This window comes from Phyllopteryx taeniolatus, chromosome 8, assembly GCF_024500385.1.
Source record: "Phyllopteryx taeniolatus isolate TA_2022b chromosome 8, UOR_Ptae_1.2, whole genome shotgun sequence".
Taxonomy (NCBI): Eukaryota; Metazoa; Chordata; class Actinopteri; order Syngnathiformes; family Syngnathidae; genus Phyllopteryx; species Phyllopteryx taeniolatus.
Window position 1 is genome coordinate 3,371,471 of NC_084509.1, and position 19,571 is coordinate 3,391,041.

A 19,571-nucleotide genomic window follows, 5' to 3' on the forward strand; every position below is an offset into this window, starting at 1 on the left:
TCGAATTCTATTCATACAAAAATGTCACTGTTCTTTTTGACAAAAATAGGAGAGAATGATTTAATAAAAAACAGCTGCTGGCGGTTTGTTATTTTGACTTGACACTTGTTGGGCTTCTCCAACATGGCACTTGGAGACAAATAAGGGTATTCAAGAAAAAGCAAGTGTCAGTAATATATCTTTTAATATTATATTAATCATTCTGTTTAAAAGCCTGAAATAACCTAAATTACAAGCTTATTGACTTGACTGAGTTTATTATTATTATTATTATTATTATTATTAGTCAGGGTGGCACGGTGGCCGACTGGTTAGAGCGTCAGCCTCACAGTTCTGAGGACCTGGGTTCAATCCCCGGCCCCGCCTGTGTGGAGTTTGCATGTTCTCCCCGTGCCTGCGTGGGTTTTCTCCGGGCACTCCGGTTTCCTCCCACATCCCCAAAACATGCATTCATTGGAGACTCTAAATTGCCCGTAGGTGTGAATGTGAGTGCGGATGGTTGTTTGTTTCTATGTGCCCTGCGATTGGCTGGCAACCAGTTCAGGGTGTACCCCGCCTCCTGCCCGATGACAGCTGGGATAGGCTCCAGCACGCCCGCGACCCTAGTGAGGAGAAGCGGCTCAGAAAATGGATGGATGGATTATTAGTCAGTTATAAATTTAAGATTGTCGAATACAGTGCGGAATTAAGTTGCCCATCAACAGTGCCATTTGTTGCTCATACACTTCTGTTCACAATTGAAACGGCAATATTACTGAATGGATATCTTGCTATCAAAATGCACACACTCCCTCTTACTCTATCATATTAGTACAAATGACCAGTGACTTGCAATAAAGAGAAAAACATCCATCATTTCCACGGTGATCCTGGATCATTGAATTTTCTGGTATATTTCATATTGGTGGACCAGCTCATACACATCTCATGTTGTGATAGTTGTCGGAATCAGTAAAATGTTCGCCCAACATCTAACCACAAATTATTCAAACTTCGAACTTCAGAAAATGATTTTTCTTCTTTGAATTAAAGTATTACATAAAAAATATAGCACTCCAAAGCTCGCCAGCAATCGTAAAGTGTATGCCAAGCTTAAGCAAGTTGTTTTGAAGACAAGTGAAGACTTGAGAAAAAAAAAGTGCTCCTGGAAGGAAAAGACCTCGTGTGGTTAAATGTGGTTAAATTTGACCATTGTAAAGTCCTTACATATTTTCTTTTTTTTTTTTTTAGTAAACAAATAAGATGTCTTCAGTGTTCTTCAATTACCTTTGCCTCCGAGGGAAATGCTTGACTGGGTCAAGACAATTATCTTATGAGTGGTAATGTTTTATCTTGTCTGTTACATGTGTAGTTTAGTTGTTTTCTAGTCAGTGATGAGAGCAGCAGAAATTATTTAATGAGACGGGCATTTTAAAGCGAAGAGGGAGCTAATTTGGGGTCATATGCTTTAGCAAGAAGTATAAAAGCTTTCCATTTATAGACATCCAACTAAATAAATTGAAAATATTTCTTAGTACAGTATACCTCAATGTGTGTGTGTGTTTTTTTGGGGGGGGCTAATGGTAATGTCAATCAGTCCACGGCAATCACTGCACAGACAAAAACATTTATCCTTCTTGACCGGCAGTCCCACTTGCCCCTCTCTCGGGGGCTGGTCAGGTACTGTCCACTCGACTGGATCCCGCACGGAATGGGAACGCAAGCTCAGCATTCCTTGCCGGTGGGTGGGAGGGGGGGTGCGGCACAGCAACTCTGTATACCAGTTGATGAACTGGCATCCATGTGAGACCGTGTTGATTCACTAATAAGTTTCCATAGACACGCTTTAGGATTTAACTGCTTGTGCTGGGACTACTTACAATGACATAGCTTGTATTAAGACGTCAACTCCCCGGTTCTTACAGGTGATTAAACACTATATAAGTACTCCACTACACATCAGGGGCACTTGCTCACTAACCCCGTCCTGTCCTCCCTTGTCCTGTCCTATTGTTTAGTTGTTGCATCCCGTCCTCACAGGGTGTCCCCTCCATTCACAAATAAGTATGCAACTCCTTTGTAAAGTTACTTGTAGTCATATATCATGAGTATTCAACATTTTTTTTGCTGTCGTTAGGTAACCCTATTTCCCGTGTCTAGTCAGCCTCTCTGTATGTCCCCTTAAACCCTTTTCTGCCCGGCTGCATTTTCAATCAACATCACAACATAAACCACAGAGGGAGTATTCAAACTCCACTATTGGACAGCAAAACTGTTCCAGCATAAAAAGGGATACAGATCCGCTATTCTGCATGACCGTGCAGCTGAACAGGATGGGTTTAAAAAAAACAAGAAAAGGACACTAATCAAATTGGTTAGTGACTGAGGACAAACCATTATATGCGGGAAAGGAATGGTAGGTGGAGTTTGAGCGTGACTCTGATCAAAACACAACTCACAAAGTCAACAAATTCATGGCATCCATTACTTTGCAAATTGAGTGGTTGTGCTGACCCACAAGTACTCCCTGGTTCGACAAATTATGACACCATTGTTCAGTCCCAGACTCTAAATTGCCCGTAGGCATGACTGTGAGTGCGAATGGTTGTTTGTTTCTATGTGCCCTGCGATTGGCTGGCAACCAGTTCAGGGTGTACCCCGCCTCCTGCCCGATGACAGCTGGGATAGGCTCCAGCACGCCTGCGACCCGAGTGAGGAGAAGCAGCTCAGAAAATGGTTGGTTGGGGTTGGTTGTTCAGTCCCTGCGTAGTCCATTCAACCGGCCATAGTATTCAACAATGGTCGGCTAACGGCCGAAGGACGGACCACAAAGCAGACGAAAAAAGTTAGAACAAAAACTCTTAAACCTAACTTGAACAAATGGAGCACATGAGTGTGAAAACAATACAGGTCATAAAAACAAAACAAAAACAAAAAAACAAAACAAAACAAAACAAAAGTCACAGAAGTACTTAATACCTTTACAATAAAACAAACCGTAAGTGCTTAAGGAAGCAACGAAACGTTATCCATCTGGAAAGAAATGAGGTAATCAAGAGCAACGGCAATAAGCAAAGCGGTGTGCAACAAAATACTACGGCACCATCCTTCCACACATTCCGCTGCATCAACATCAACCAAGTCTGATAGCAAACAGGTGCGGCAAGGGGCTCCGTCCACCAATTAACCAGCCAATACTCTGGACAGAGAGAAGAATGACATCACCAGCATGTAGAAACACAGATATGACATAATGCAATGTAATGAATGAATATTATTATTGACTTAAAAAAACCCACAAAAACAGGCACACACCAATGGGGTAACAGTTCTCAACAGTAAAGTAGAACACATAATTTAGCACAATGGCATATGGGAATTAATCTCTCATATGAGGAATAAACAGACATAATTCAAAGGAGACAGACAATTAAGGAGAGTATAAAACAGTTAGAGAGGAAAATAATTGGTAGAGACAAATGATCGAGAACTGCTGGTACATGACTACAACGGGTAAAAGGTGTGCAGCAGGGTATGTCAGGGATGACAAATTTTTCAGCAAAAAAAAGTATGAGCAAAATGACAAACTTTCAGAGTGGGGTCGATGGCAGCTGGTTGTCATCAGTCTACTGATCCTATAAAAATCAAGCAGAAATATAATGGGTCAAGGTTAATTTTTATAGTCAATACATCCATCCATCCATCCATTTTCTGAGCCACTTCTCCTCACTCGGGTCGCGGGCATGCTGGAGCCTATCCCAGCTGTCATCGGGCAGGAGGCGGGGTACACCCTGAACTGGTTGCCAGCCAAACGCAGGGCACATACAAACAAACAACCATTCGCACTCACAGTCACACCTACGGGCAATTTTAGAGTCTCCAATTAATGCATGTTTTTGGGATGTGGGAGGAAACCGGAGTGCCCGGAGAAAACCCACGCAGGAACGGGGAGAACATGCAAACTCCACACAGGCGGGTCCGGGGATTGAACCCGGGTCCTCAGAACTGTGAGGCTGACGCTCTAACCAGTCGGCCGCCTAGTCAATACAAACATGCCTTAATTAAAAAAAAAATGAATTCTGCTAACTCGATATACACGAGCCACAGGCGGCACGGTGTTGCAGTGGTTAGCACGTCTGGATGGCATGCTCTCAGAACCGTTGATCGTTTGATTAAGATACAATGAACAGAATTAGTTGCTAGGAAGCATATACCAGAAAGCTTAAAATTGTACATCTCTGCTTTGATTAAATCCCTTTTCCGCAGTGGATAGCGAAACAGCTACTTCTGTTTGACCTAGTTTTGTATCCGTTTTGTCTATATTTGGCTAAAACCACCCCCTTGCCTATGATTGGTTGCCTCCGTGTAGAAGACCCACTTGTGAGAGCACGCTAGCGTGAGAGTGGAAAGAGAAGGCGCAGCTCTTCGCTAGTGACGTAGATAAGCTTGAGAAATGCAAATGTCCTTATTTCAGGCCTCCTGGCAGAAAAACATCCGGAACTCAGGAATGCGTGGACGATTTTAATTCATATTTCATGTTTACTGAGGCATCATTGAGAAAATACTAGAAAAAGTTGGTTTGACAAAATATGTCTCCTTCTTTTGGCAATGACGACGTTGTTGTGCAAAATGTCCACTCATCATACCAGTACCATCCATCCATTTTCTGTAACGCTTATCCTCACGAGGGTCACGGGTGTGTTGGAGCTTATCCCAGCTATCTTCAGGTGAGAGGCAGGGTACACCCTGAACTGGTCACCAGCCAATCGCAGGGCACATATAAACAAACAACCATTCACACTCACATTCACACCTACGGGCAATTTAGAGTCTTCAATCTACAGTACCTACCACACATATTTTTGGGATGTGGGAGAAAACCGGAGTACCCGGAGAACTCAGGTACAGGGAGAACATGCATCCATCCATTTTCTGTGCCGGTTCTCCTCACTAGGGTCGCGGGCGTGCTGGAGCCCATCCCAGCCATCATCGGGCAGGAGGCAGGGTACACCCTGAACTGGTTGCCAGCCAATCGCAGGGCACATAGAAACAAACAACCATTCGCACTCACAGTCATGCCTACGGGCAATTTAGAGTCTGGGACTGAACAATGGTGTCATAATTTGTCGAACCAGGGAGTACTTGTGGGTCAGCACAACCACTCAATTTGCAAAGTAATGGATGCCATGAATTTGTTGCCAGCCAATCGCAGGGCACATACAAACAAACAACCAGTCGCACTCACTTTGACGCCTACGGGCAATTTAAAGTCATCAATTAACCTAGCAAGCATGTTTTTGGGATGTGGGAGGAAACCAGAGTGCCAGGAGAAAACCCACGCAGGCACAGGGAGAACATGAAAACTCCATTTGAACCCCTGTCCTCAGAACTGTGAGGCAGATGTGCTAACCTGTCGGTCACCGTGCGCCCATACCAGTACCGACAATGAGAAAACAAATATGATTGACGGCTTCATTGTTATCAAAATGCAGGTTTTTTCCCCAAATACTCCTGAACAACACAACCATCACCCATGCCAAGGTCCTGTCTTCTGTATATCTTTGCACTTGTGGCTCCATTCCAATAATATCTTCTAATTAATAAGATTGCTGTAAGCATAGTCCGTCAAGGTTATCATTTTTTAAACTTGTCATAAGATGAATGCCTTTGTCTCTCTAATACCAATGACTGGCAAGTGGAGGGAAGAGGAACTTAAATAATATTTACAGTGATATGCTGCCAATTTAACTATGCCTCATCTTTTTAATATGTATACAGACGTTGGATTTTGGATTTACTGATGCATCAATCAAGTTATCGCTACATTGTCATTTAGTGAAGAATGCGTCATTTGGTGGCTGCCAGCTGACTGGGTCAGATCATATCACTTTTAAACAGCTTCAGTGCACACACTTTGAGTTACTTTCTAATAAAATACACCCACAGAATAGCTTACCTGATGCGGCTTGTGTTTCCACCGAGGGTTACAAAGGATGGTGCCAAGTACTTGAAACAGGGTCGGCCTTAACAAATGGGAGCAAATACCGACATCAAGTACGTTTGTACAGTATTTTGCTGATTGATTTAGCATGTAGCAGTTCATTACAAGAAGAAGTGACATATAAGTGTTATATGAGACATGTTTCATTATGTGTTATTTTTATGATTCTCTCTCAACCAAGCAAGACTACTTTGTGTCTTGCTTTACCTTTCAGTGTCAGCCTGCCACAGAAGTGGTGCAATTTTGAGTTTCAAAAAAAAGGGCCAACCGCAAGTGTTTGTCAGCTGCTTGAATGGCTTTACATCTTTTTTTTTTTTTTTTATCTCATGTTACGTGCCCTTGCCTGTTTGTAATTTATGTTGTCCTCACCACACACACTAACAAACTGAACATCTATATGCACGAAGAGAGAGGAATTGTATTCACGGAAAAAGCTGAAATAAAGGAGAAAAACTCACACAAATGTTGAAATTGCAATTATTTTCATGAGTTCCCCATAAAGGGTTAATATATTACATTTGGGTAACGTACATTTTTTAGTTTCGTGTTCACTTATGTATTATTGTTATCAAGTGGTCCAGTTCACATGATTTGAGTGGGTGATAATGTCACAGTGGCTGTAGGAGGGAAGCTTGTAATGCAATTGGTGGAAGATAGAATGTGTACAGGATTGTCAGTTTGTTTGGCTGTGTGCTTTAATGACGACTAGTGACACACAAGTACACGTGTATAAGTGCCCTATTAACAATTGCAATTACATTATATATCATCATATCATATTATATATCATATAGCTTCTTTCTCTTTTGCAGTATAGATACCAAGACTAAGCTTTTTACATCCAAGTTGCAGGATGTACAGTCGTTCCATTCATTGTCCTTTCTGAGGGCATTAAGACTCTTAAGCGGACACAGCATTTAACTTTGTACACTTCAATCACCCACAACACCTGTGAGTTCTTTGAGCAACAGAGGTTGGTAAAAAGGTGAGAACACAGTTGCATATCCTTTGAAAGTTATTATTTCCACTGTGTTGTACTCCTCTGATCATTGGAAAAACTTTGATGACTAACATTTCTCCCCTTGTTGCATTCGGACAAAAATTTTCAACTGACAAATGCACAATGTGACCTGATAATAATACTTTCTGCACTACCTAACACTGGGAATTACAGCTCACGACTCAGTGCAACCAAAGTACGTCATCATCCCACAGTCTGATGAACATGCAAAGTAAAATTGACTTTCGTAGGTCTGAATATGAAGTAATCATGGAATTTTTTTTAAACAACAATTCTGGTACAGGACAAAAATATCAGCAAAGAAATGCCTACATTGCCTAAACTTGGGTTGTGTGTTTCTGTAATTTTACACACCAGCACCTTTACATTCAGTCATTAATTCATAAATACAGAGGAAAATGTAACCATAGTCATGCACTTTGTAACTAAAAGTCACATAGTTGATTCGGTCCTATGTGCGCTCTGATATTGCTCACTTCTTGGCCGAGTTGAAACCTTTGCTTCGGGAAACTAAATCCGTAATCTGCTTAGTCGTGTTGATGCATCAGACATTTTTAATCAGCGGTATTGAAAGGAGAGCAGCTCAACACTAAGGCGCTTGGCAAAAGCACTGCATTGAGAGGAGTAATGGAGAGTGGGGCCGCTTCAGTGTTGGGATGAAAGCAGGAGCGTGCGTTGTATGAATAAGCCACATACTTTTTTTTTGCCCCCTGAGCAGGGTTGTAGTTGCTGACTCTTAAAGTCAGATTTTAAAAACATCTTAAAACCCAAATAACATCAACAGTTTACTGTACTTACTGTAAAACTGGGAAGTATCTATTGGTGGTCAATATTTTTATAGTAATAACATAAAATGCATATTTTATGCATTTTCACTAATGTTCACTAATGAACGTTACATAAACACTCTCCCAAAACGTTTTGTAAAATAAGCAATGGTTGAACATAACAATGTGTTTGAATGCTTGTGTATTTGGATGACACTACGTATTTACTCACCATTGACGCACATCGCTGAACGAACAATGCTATGCACATGTTATCTTTCAGACTTCTGACTGCGTCACCACTCTGCTCCTCTAGCCACTTGTGCCACTGCACATATATATATATATATATATATATATATATATATATATATATTGCCCCCTATGGCCCGCCCATGGCGACGGGTATGCGATGCATTTTACGATAACGATTTTTGAGAGAGAAATATGCATTTTATGTTATTACTATAAAAATATTGACCACCAATAGATACTTCCCAGTTTTACAGTAAGTACAGTAAACTGTTGATGTTATTTGGGTTTGCATGTTCTCCCCGTGCCTGCGTGGGTTTTCTCCGGGCACTCCGGTTTCCTCCCACATCCCACAAACATGTTAATTGACAACTCCAAATTGCCCGTAGGTGTGAATGTGAGTGTGAATGGGTGTTTGTTTGTATGTGCCCTGCGATTGGCTGGCAACCAGTTCAGGGTGTACCCCGCCTCCTGCCCGATGACAGTTGGGATAGGCTCCAGCACACCCGCGACCCTAGTGAGGAGAAGCGGCTCAGAAAATGGATGGATGTATGTATGCATGTATATTCTCTCTCTCTATGTATATATATATACACACACCCCAAAATTACGTCTATGGTACCACTTTTTCCTTCTGTTTTGAAACCAACCCCAGTAACTTGACAACCACCACACGGCCACAGGTTCACTAATGAACGTTACATAAACACTCTCCCAAAACGTTTTGTAAAATAAGCAATGGTTGAACATAACAATGTGTTTGAATGCTTGTGTATTTGGATGACACTACGTATTTACTCACCATTGACGCACATCGCTGAACGAACTTACAATGCTATGCACATGTTATCTTTCAGACTTCTGACTGCGTCACCACTCTGCTCCTCTAGCCACTTGTGCCACTGCACATGCATGAATCATGTCAATGAGACTCCTCAAACACAACCTTATGCAAAGGCATACGAAATTAATAAAATTTTAAGGCAGTTAAATTTATAAAGATTCTCACATTTCCTTAAACCATGAATTACTTTGTGGCCATTTCAGACAGTAGACCACAGACAGCTGGCACACATCAGTGACAGCCAGAGGTGGACTGGGACAAAAAAAATCACCCCTGGCATATTTGGCTTAGACCGGCCCCTCATAATTAGCAAAGCACAACCGACGGGTAATTTATGTATGCCTTTCCCAAGGAATGTATTTTACAATTATTCTCAACCCAACTCTAATCATTGGTGAAATGTATAATATGTTATGCAGTATGTATGTGTAATTTCTCTTCTCTCTCCTCAAATGCTACCTCAACAGCCTGACTTGACTAGACACAGAGAGAGAGGGGTAACGCTTTATATTTTTTATGATTTTATAAACAACCTCAAATTTTTGCTTCAATGTATCATCTACGTGTGCTTAATACCTGAATGCAGTGATTATATTTAAAGGCACAAAACTTTAAGTCACAGGAATTTGGAACTGAAAGTATAGTATTGCACGTAACATTAAATCAATTTATGAAGATCTACAATTTATTTTTACTCAATTTTCTACATGAGCATAATAACTATCAAAATTCTCCCCAAGCCCAAGTGGTAATTTTTCATTTTCAAATTCATCCTGCGGGCTGGATTGAATCCCCTCATGGGCCCGTTTTGGCCCATGGGCCGTCAGTTTGACACCCCTAATCCAAACCATTGAAACCCTAAATTATGGGACTATCCATCTCATACTTGCTGTTCCATCATATTTCCTTGGGTTCTATTTATTTAGGTCTATTCATTATGTTCAGGTTACATAAGGTTAAGGTTGTAAATGTGTATGTTGTATGTCATAGTCATGCATGATACCAACCAAGATAATCAGAAATGCAATCATATGTCCCAATGGAGCTACCAAGTAAGTGCCTGGAAGTCCCCTTTTATTTATATAGAAACGTTACAACCTGCTTACCAGCAGTTACACCATTTTTTCTTTTAACAGTGTCTTAATTGTCCTCTCAATCCACTCTGATACATTCAATTGTGAGATGGAAGTGATAATTCTGCTAACCGATCAATGTACAGCAGTATTTAGCCGAACTATACGTGAAGTATACCATACAACGACCAATGACACCCCGATACAATCATGCTGAAAAGTTGGATCTCGGTTGGGAGCCACAATGCTCCAAAAACATATATTGCAAGAAACTGAACCAAATAGTAGTGCTTGGTAAAATCAGGGCTTTAAAGTGTATCCAAGAGCACTCTTGTGCCATGAAGAGACTAGTCATGACTCCTATTCATCACAGTTTTTTTGTTGTACCTGTGATGTCCTTCAGTCTGTCATCGCTCTCTTCGCTAGGTCATCTGTCTTGAACTCTTCCTTTATCTTTGAGGCTCCTGAGGGACAGGTAGGGGCATCGTCGATAATACCAGATTTTCTTTGTCTCTTTTTAAAATAATCTTACGACATTTACGCTAGGCCGCACGGTGGGAAGTGTTTACTACGTCCGTCTCACAGATGAGAGCTTCTGGGTTCAAATCTCGGCTTGTGGCTTTGTGTTTGGAATATGCATGTTCTCCCCATGCCTACATGGGTTTTTTTCAGCTTCCTCCTACATTCCGAAAATGTGTATTAGGCTAACTGAAGTCCCAGAATTCCCCATAGGTGTGAATGTGAGTATGAATCATTGTTTCTCTATAATTGCCTTGCGATTGACTGTTGACCAGTTCAAGGTGTTCCTCACTTCTCACCTGAAGTCACCTCTGGGTTACTCGTGAGCCTAATGATGACAATCAGTATAAAAAAAAATGGATAGATATTGATGGTATGTCACAAACCCTGTGCCACTTGCTAAAAAGAGTGATAAGAGTAAACCTCTGTCTGTAGGCAATGTGCGTCAGTGGCCAAAGACAGGCATCTCTGGTGGAAATAGACGTCATATGCTCGATGCCCAATTCCAATTTAATGCAATTTCTACATGTACATTGCAAGTGATACATATCCAATATGGCTGTGTGTGATGGAAGACGTGAAACAATCTGCATATGCAGATGCCTAAGTTGCATGTAAGCAAAGTGTCAACACAGGGCAATGACAACACAGAAGTAAATAATAATATGTAAATAATACAAGTATTGAAAATATATTTTTGTTGTTTGGAAAGATGTGGGTATGTATTCATCAGTAATTAGTGTATTTAAATGACGTTAAGCTTGCACAGATACAGCCGATCTGTGTGTTTACGTTCCAGCTACATTTGTATACATCCAATATGTATTGGATTTGTGTCCACATTTGATGTGGCCTAAAATAAGTTTTTTTTTTCTCTCTCTCTTTATGCTACCATGAAGCATATTCCAGTTGTGAAACCAGAAAGCAAAACTTTGGAATTTGCTTGAACCAGGCTTTGTGAATCAAACCTTAATCCACCTCCACCACGCAGCATATAACCTTTTAACACTCTTAGTATTGAGGACTGTTGAGAGTATACTGGTTTCCAACATTTGTGCATGTGGAAAACTGTATCGATTACGATAGCTAACACATATTCTAAATTGATCATTCTGTAAAAACGGCCTATGAGCTCCATTAATTATTTGATAATGCAATGACCCTTTGGACAACTTAGACACATTTTGTTCCAAGCCAGAAAGCTACTAATGGAGTAGGCCAGTGTCCATCATACATGAACAAACAACAGATCATGAACTTGTTTCCGAGCTGCCCCGCGCTTGTATGGGTCAGAGATTGACTTCAGTAATACAGGAATCTTCTGCTGCAAGATGAAGGCACAAACAATGAGCCTCTTTCATTTCCTGGCAAGAAAATGTATCATCGTCTTCAGAAGACCAGTGACTTTTGGGCAAATGTTTAGCTTGAGGGAAAACTGATGGAACAGGACTGTGACATGAGCCATGTCTCTTTACACTTTTACGAGCAAAATACAGTGTATATATTGTATGTACGTATATAAATAACTGCATACATACATTTACACTACATATATATTTTTTGCAAGTGTTTTATGAATTTTGCTGTGAGAGCGGGGATAATTGATCTACCCAGGCTTCTTCTAGGCCCCGTATTCTTGTGTCACACAATCTCAAAATGAGAGCCTAATTGAGTCATATAATTAGAGGTATTTTAGGCAAATGCAGAGTGCGATATCTGATTTGTCCGAGAAGTGAAAAAGTGGGAGGACAATAAACACCTTACCTCTTTGTCTAGCTCATTCAGACAAATTATTGTAATGACATGAAATGGTGATTCATGTAAATTGGTTCCAAAATTAAACAGACATATTGTTAAATATATAAATGAATGAATGTCTAATAATTTATAACTAAGTACTATTACAATATCTTTGTACATGGAGCACATTTCTTATAGCTAATGAACTGGGTTAGTGGCTGTAAGATTTTGGCCATCCAAGAAAAAAGATATGCCATGGAGGGATCAGCTATGGTAATAAAAAAATATACGTTGTGCATCTCACAGTGAGGCATGACCAAAGATTAAATATATATTTGTTTTGCGACCAAAGACAAGCTGTGAAAACTATCAGTGGCAGAAATTTTGAGAAATTATCTCACAGTGTGTTGGCAAATCAACCAATAGATATACAGTACACTGTTAAACAACGTAACTATCAGTGCATCAACATACCAGCAAAACATACAGTCACAGCCACAAATCATATCACAAAATCAGGTGTATAATCAACTTAACCAGGGTTAATAATGTAACTCACATCCAGTTCTGTTTGTAACACTGGTATCCCAAGTAGGCCCCCTTTCCCAGCAATAGTAATTTATTAATGTAGCTATATTATGTTGTGCAGAGAGCGAAACTTGTAGCGTGGTAAACGACTTTGAGATCTGACAGAATCAGAGAGATGTTCCAGATAAAGTATATGGTTGGTTAACAACTGACAATATACAGTACGCTGACAGGAGAACAGGGAATCTGAAGATGCTTTATTGGATAATATTTCATTTTAGCCTCAACCAAGGTTAATGCATATGTGAAAGTGTTGGTGTATGATGCCATGCCAAGGATTCCCAGCACCACTCATGTCAGCAGATTGAAGCCAATACAATGGAGATGTTAAATGAAAGAGAGAAATAACTGAGAAGATGAATTCCCCTAATATACTCAGTCTACCCTTGAAATCTCAGATGCATGGCTGTACATCCACTCCCCCAAGGGGATTTTCTCATTCTTTTGAAGAACATGAGACATACTGATTATCATGTCACACAGCAAGCTCACCTATACAGAATTCAACCAGCTTTCTCTTTGTCCTTGTGCCAGCATGTCTATTGTGTGACGGAATGGAAGCAATGTGAATGAAAAACTCTGAGTTTGGACCCGCGCCCGCTTCTGTTCTCTCAGACTGAGTTCGGGCCCCCAAGCAGGGTGGCTCGAAGCGCTTGCAGGAAGCGGCAGCCGAGGATCGTCCGATGTGTCCTTCCACCTCGGGTGAGGTGGGCGTTTACACCCCCCCCCATCTCCTTTTCTACCACCTTCGCGAACACCGAGGGGCTGGACTGCCTTTTGGCGTTATTTTTCCATTCTAGGATTTTGTGGTTTAAAACCAGTGGAATAAAATATTAATTATTGGGTTTAAGATAACGAGACCATTTTCCTCACCCTGCATTGGTCCACGCTCATCCTCTTTCATACCTGTAATAAATGTTTCAAATGTTATGTGGTGTGGAGAACATTACTATTTTCATGTGACATTTGTGGCGTGGGGTGAGACATTCCATCTGGTTCAGTTAACAACAGATTTGACGTTAGACATTCAAGTTTCCAGCAATACAGTCACTAGTGGCGTTCATGTAAAGTTCTTAAAATATTGACTCCCAGTCGAGTCACAGACTGTCTTATGAACCCCTGTCTGTAGTGTCGTTCCGTCGCCCATGGGTGTCCCTGTTGCCTGTTCCAACTCCCAAGAGGCAGCTTTCAGCAGGGTGGGGGCGTCGCTGCGGGTCCAATCCTTCGAGTGACGGGGAGTTAATTAACTTCGCGTTCGGGGGCGAACCCACCATCCGTGGGTCTCCCCTTTGAAGTCACGGGCAGACGTGATTCACTTAGCGTCGGCATGGCAAAGCAAATGTCTGTGTCTTGTTGAAGATAGTTTATTGTGTTAATCCGTTTAGAGTCTGCGTGTGACTCTGGAGTTACAGTCTACCTCGGCAGGGAGCAGCGGTAGTGCGAGTCTGGGCTGCCGGGTGGCATCTTTTGCGTGGCATGTCCGCTACAAGTATATTCAGGGACTTCACAAATATATAAACATGGTTGAGAAAAAAAATGCTTCTTCAGTCTTTCAGTTTGTGTATTAGCTCGTCAATGTACAATGGACTACGCCCTTATCTTTGCTTACTTAACCCAAATTGAGCCATTTCATTTAATTCCAAACCGAGCAACCTTTTTCCATATATCGACATGCTGTTGATGTACACGATTCAAACCATGCTAAAAAATATGGGATTTTTAGGCTGGACTTTAATTCCAAAATCTTTGACCATACTTTTTGATCTTGTTTTGCCATTCTGGACATTTAAGGCGAAAAAGATGTCTGTGTCATGACAGATTAGTTTTGTGTGCAGGATCATAGCCAAATCCTGCATGTACAGGTAGCTTTAATGGCCGTACAACACTGGATACCGCAGCGTCCAATTACAAGACTCCTACATGTGCTAATCACGCTACAGAAAACAACAGGCCACACAACAGGTGAAGAGTGGGTTTGCTGGATGACGGTCCAAAAAAAGATTGTCATGGAGTATGACAGGTTGTTTGTTTGCATGCATCCAGCCCATTTCAGGCGAGTCCTTTAGCTTATTACGTGAAACAAATATATGTTTTGTACAATTTGGCGTTTAATGTGGAGAAAAAATAGGACTCCAAATTCAAACAAAGCTTGGAGTTCAAACAATTAAGTTAAAATAACTGTATTTAATAATAATCTAAGGATTAAGTCTACTAGTGTTTTCCTTTATCTATAGCATTTGCATTTTTGTGATGTCACCAGAGAAAGGTACCAGTGATATAAAAAAAGGAATTACCACTGAACCAGAAAGGAAGTCATGTGGATGCCCGAGCAGAATTGTTTAGTTCTGTTGAAGCTTTAATTTTGGTAGGTTGCTAAGGTTGCTAGTTGCTACTTTCTATTTTTGTTTCATCGCTGTTGGAACGATAGGACCACAGATATGAATAGGTAGATATGACATACCACCTTTGAGCTGCATGCCTACGGCGACGCTATGCCAGGAGGGTCAAAGTTGTTAGCCCATTTCATGTGTGCAAACGACATGAAAAACATAAGAACAAGGATGCCAGTGGCCTGTGTTGCATACAGTTGCGTACTACGCCATGTAATTATGACAAGGGAGCTGGGAGTAACTTTTCACAGGTATAAATATTGTTTCGGCGTATTTTTTCAAATGTTCTGTAGATATAGCACGGGCTTTGGTAATGACAAAAAGGTAAACCTCATAAAAATCGATTGAGAAATTAGCAAGTTACAACTTAATTTCAATCAAATAATCATGTAATCAAACCATAGTCATGCTATTTATACACAAAAATGTTGCTAATCTGTTTTCCATGTTAGGTCAAGTTACATTCTGAATATAATGGATTGAATTTTGAGGGCGTGCGCCCCACTCTGAGTTTACTGATTTTGTCCTCTGTGCCAAAATGTCTTGTTTGTGTAGCACATTCTGGAACTTGTAGTACCGCTGGGAAAACTATAATGCTTCTCTGCGCAAAAAAAAGACACTGAGTACTTTTAAGATGTTCTTTTATACCAGATGATTACTATGGGGATAAGCGGAACGGAAGATATTAGTCATTCGAACTGCTCTAAGTGCTAGAGGACTCTGCATCTTTTTGCACAATTGTCAAAAAATAAAATGTACCGGCATTACCAGATAACTAGCAACCCTTTATTGCTCAGTGACTGTTTTTTTTTGTCAATGTCTTTATGTCTCAAAAGTGTTCTCTATCAATTGACTGTCTGTTGTCGTACTAGAGCGGCTCCAACTACCGGAGACAAATTCCTTGTGTGTTTTTTGGACATACTTGGCAAATAAAGATGATTATGATTCTGATTCTGATTCTGATGAATGAATGAATGAATGAATGAATGAGTTGTATTTAACTTTTTAGCACAATACACTTGTATTTAATTGTTTATAACTGTTTTAGAGACATTTCTTTAGGTCCAATGTTTATTTAACTTTTATGTGCAATACATTTTAATTAATCATTATTTCATTATTTTTTATTCCCCTATATTTAAGTAGTGTTAATGTGCAAACTGCATAATTTCGCAGTAGGTTACAATAATGATATACTGTAGATATTAAATACGTTTTAGCAATAAAACCTCTCTCATTTTTGATAAACATTTTTGCCTACTACGCTACTGTATATTAATGTTGGTCATGATGGTGATACTTGGAGTGCTAAGTATTTTTTGAGGTGGTACTTGGTGGTACTGTTCTACAGTAGGCCTGCTCGATGTGCTCATTCGCTACTTCGGTCTTTGTCTCTTAGTGAACTGTTGGTGCTAGTGTTTCGCTGAAACAGCTACAGCATGTCCGTGTTGGAATTTTGCACTGTGGCTCATTAAGCGTGTTCAACTTTCTTACTCTCAACCGTCCTATCATGAAGAAACAGGCAACAGGCCACTCATGTTCTTCTTATTATTATTATGGACAGGAGGTGACATGCAACAACTAACCAATAGAACAAGATGAGAGAGGGCAGGAAAGGGAACGACAAGACAGGATGTGGGAAATGAGCAAGGCAGTGCTACTGATGAGTGGTGCGGTGGGATACTTTTTATAGTGTGTAAACACCTGTGAGAACCTGTGAGTTGCTATCTTAAAATAACCTGTGTTATTATTAGTGGTCCCAACAAAAGCAATTAAAGCCTATAGCGTGTCTGTGGACCTTATGAGTGAATGAACACAAGGCGCAGGCCCCAGGAGTCAAGCCAAGAAAAATGTGAATACCCACCACCTACCCTACTACTATGGTTACCAGGTCCCTGACTGGCAACCATTATCCCTGGAGCGTGATCGTGTGGGGTGGGGTGTCATGCATTAAAATTGAATGACTGGTGAGGGTGAAGCGAGACAGTCACGGGGCAATGATGGCCTGTAACTTTCCCCCCCACCCAGGCCAACCAGCACCCCGAAGGATGTGCGAATGTATATGGTGCATTAAAAATCCGCGGGGGAAAAGCATGGCGGGCCAGAGAGCAGGCTGGAATACCTGGCCGAGTGTCCTTCCTAGCCCGACACTCCCCTCTTCCCAATGACGGGTGTGTAATGCATTAAAACTGGAGGACCGGCAGGGCAGAGAAGAACTTTCCTCGGGGTGAGCTCAGGCCCCCAAACAGGGTAGCTCAGAGCGCTTGCAGGAGGCTCTGCAGTCGGGGATGGTCCGATGTGTCCTCCTCACCTCGTGGTGAGGTGGGTGTCCTGCCTGGGCCAGTCGTCGGCAACTTGGTCAGGTGAGACAAAGGCTGCCTCAGAGAGCATAACTCCGGCCATTTTATGGCTGAAGTGAGCCAAAAGGCGGTGGTTTAGCCCTCCTTCCTTTCCCACCACCTTTCAGACCAAAGGGGGAGCTGGACCGCCTCTGAGTGTTAAATTCCCATTTTGGGATTATTTCGTGGTTTAAAACCAGTGGAATAAAATATTAATTATTGGATTTAGGATAACAAGACCAATTTCCCGCGTTGGATTGTCCCACGCCCATGTTTCAAGTGTTATGTGATTGTTGAGATCACTATTATTTTCAATGTTGCATTTCTGTGGTGTGGAGTGAAATATTTCATCTGGTTCAGTTGTTAACAGATTCGACATCAAACATTCAAGTTTGCAGAAATGCAGTCACTAGTGGCGTTCATGTAAAGTTCTTAAAATATTAACTCCCAGCCAAGTCAGGTACAGACTGTGTTTCATGAACCCGCGTCTGTAGTGCCGTTCTGTCGCCTGTGGGTGTCGATGTTGCCCTGTTCAAACTCCCAGCTTTACTGGCCAAGTGGCACGGTACCCAGCAGGGTGGAGAGCCCTTTGTTGGTGAAATCATCCTGGCTGGCTGGTGGTGGTAGTTAATTAATTTAGCATTCTAGTGCGAACTCTTTGGTCTCCGCTTTGATCCTCCAGGTGCTGGTAATTCACTTAGCGTCGGCATGCCAAAGCAAATGTCTGTGTCTTGCTTCTGATGATCATGGCTGGTGATTTACTTAGTGTCTGTATGTGAAGTTGAGTCTCGGCACGCAATGGTTGTCTATCTCGGTGGGACGAGCGAGTCTCGCCGGAGACTGGGGTGCTGGGTTTCATCTTTCCATGACGTGTACGCTACAACGTATTGTAGATAGGTTCAGCGTAGCCAAAAAGTAAATGGAAAACAAGGAAATATATCACATGAGTTATACATACAAACACAAGTAGCATGCAAATACATATGTGTGCGGTTGGGGGAGGGAGGGGGAAGTGAGCATTTGTTAAGTGGGGGGTACGCTTAAGGGAAAATGAAGCAGCATAGAGAACAACAAGTAAAAAGAAAAACAAGGGCATGTCAATGAGTGGAGCGTGCAATAGGACGTGCGTGATTCCCTTCCCCGCATAAACAAATTATTATACGATTAAGTATACAATTGTTATAAGTGAATGTGGGACAATGTGCGTGAGTGTATCGTCTATACCTGTGTGTGAAAGATAGATAATTCTCAGAAATATTATATATCTAATGGGAACATTCTTACTGTGTAGCTAGTAATATGAAGTTATGTTAGGAGGTATTATGTATAGAGGTATTGAACATGTGCATGAGTACAGCATGCAAATACATATATGTACCTTGGACAAGGACGGGGAGTGAGCATTCGGTAAATGGGGGGCATAAAGAAGGGAAAAGGAAGTACCATTGAGAAACATACCAGTAAATAAAAAGAAAACAAGGGCAATGTCCCATGTCAGTGAGTGGAGGGTGGAATGGAACATGCATGATTTCCTTTTATTTCCCTAAACAAATTACTTCACGGTTTTTCTACACTATATACCAAATATTAGAGCAAACTTGGCAGGAATACTCATCTATTCGAAGAGCCAAGGAGTGACTCTGGAATCGTGAATTTCTCCACAGCCAGTGAGGCGCGTTTTTCTTGTTGCCGGTAATTCTTCATTACAGGGTACAGGACTTTGCGTCGCTCGTTGATTTTGCGTGGAAACTGATCATTCAATTGTCTTCCTTCAGCTCTTTGGCTTGCTGGTGTGTGATCTCCAATCTGGTTTTTAGCTCCTTAATCTCCTGGAATAACAGTTTGAGGAGTAATAGCTTCTTGTCAATGGAGGAGAGGACTTGAATATGGGCATTGGGTGAGCTGACTAGTTGATCTTCAGTGCTAGTGGATGAGTTAGCCTTCCGTCTTTTCAGTGGCTTGCTGCGGTTGTCATGGTGGGATCCGTTAGCTTGCATGGCGAAGCGATCGAAAGTTTCGTTGATGATATCTTCGAGTGGCTCCACGATGGTATCTTGG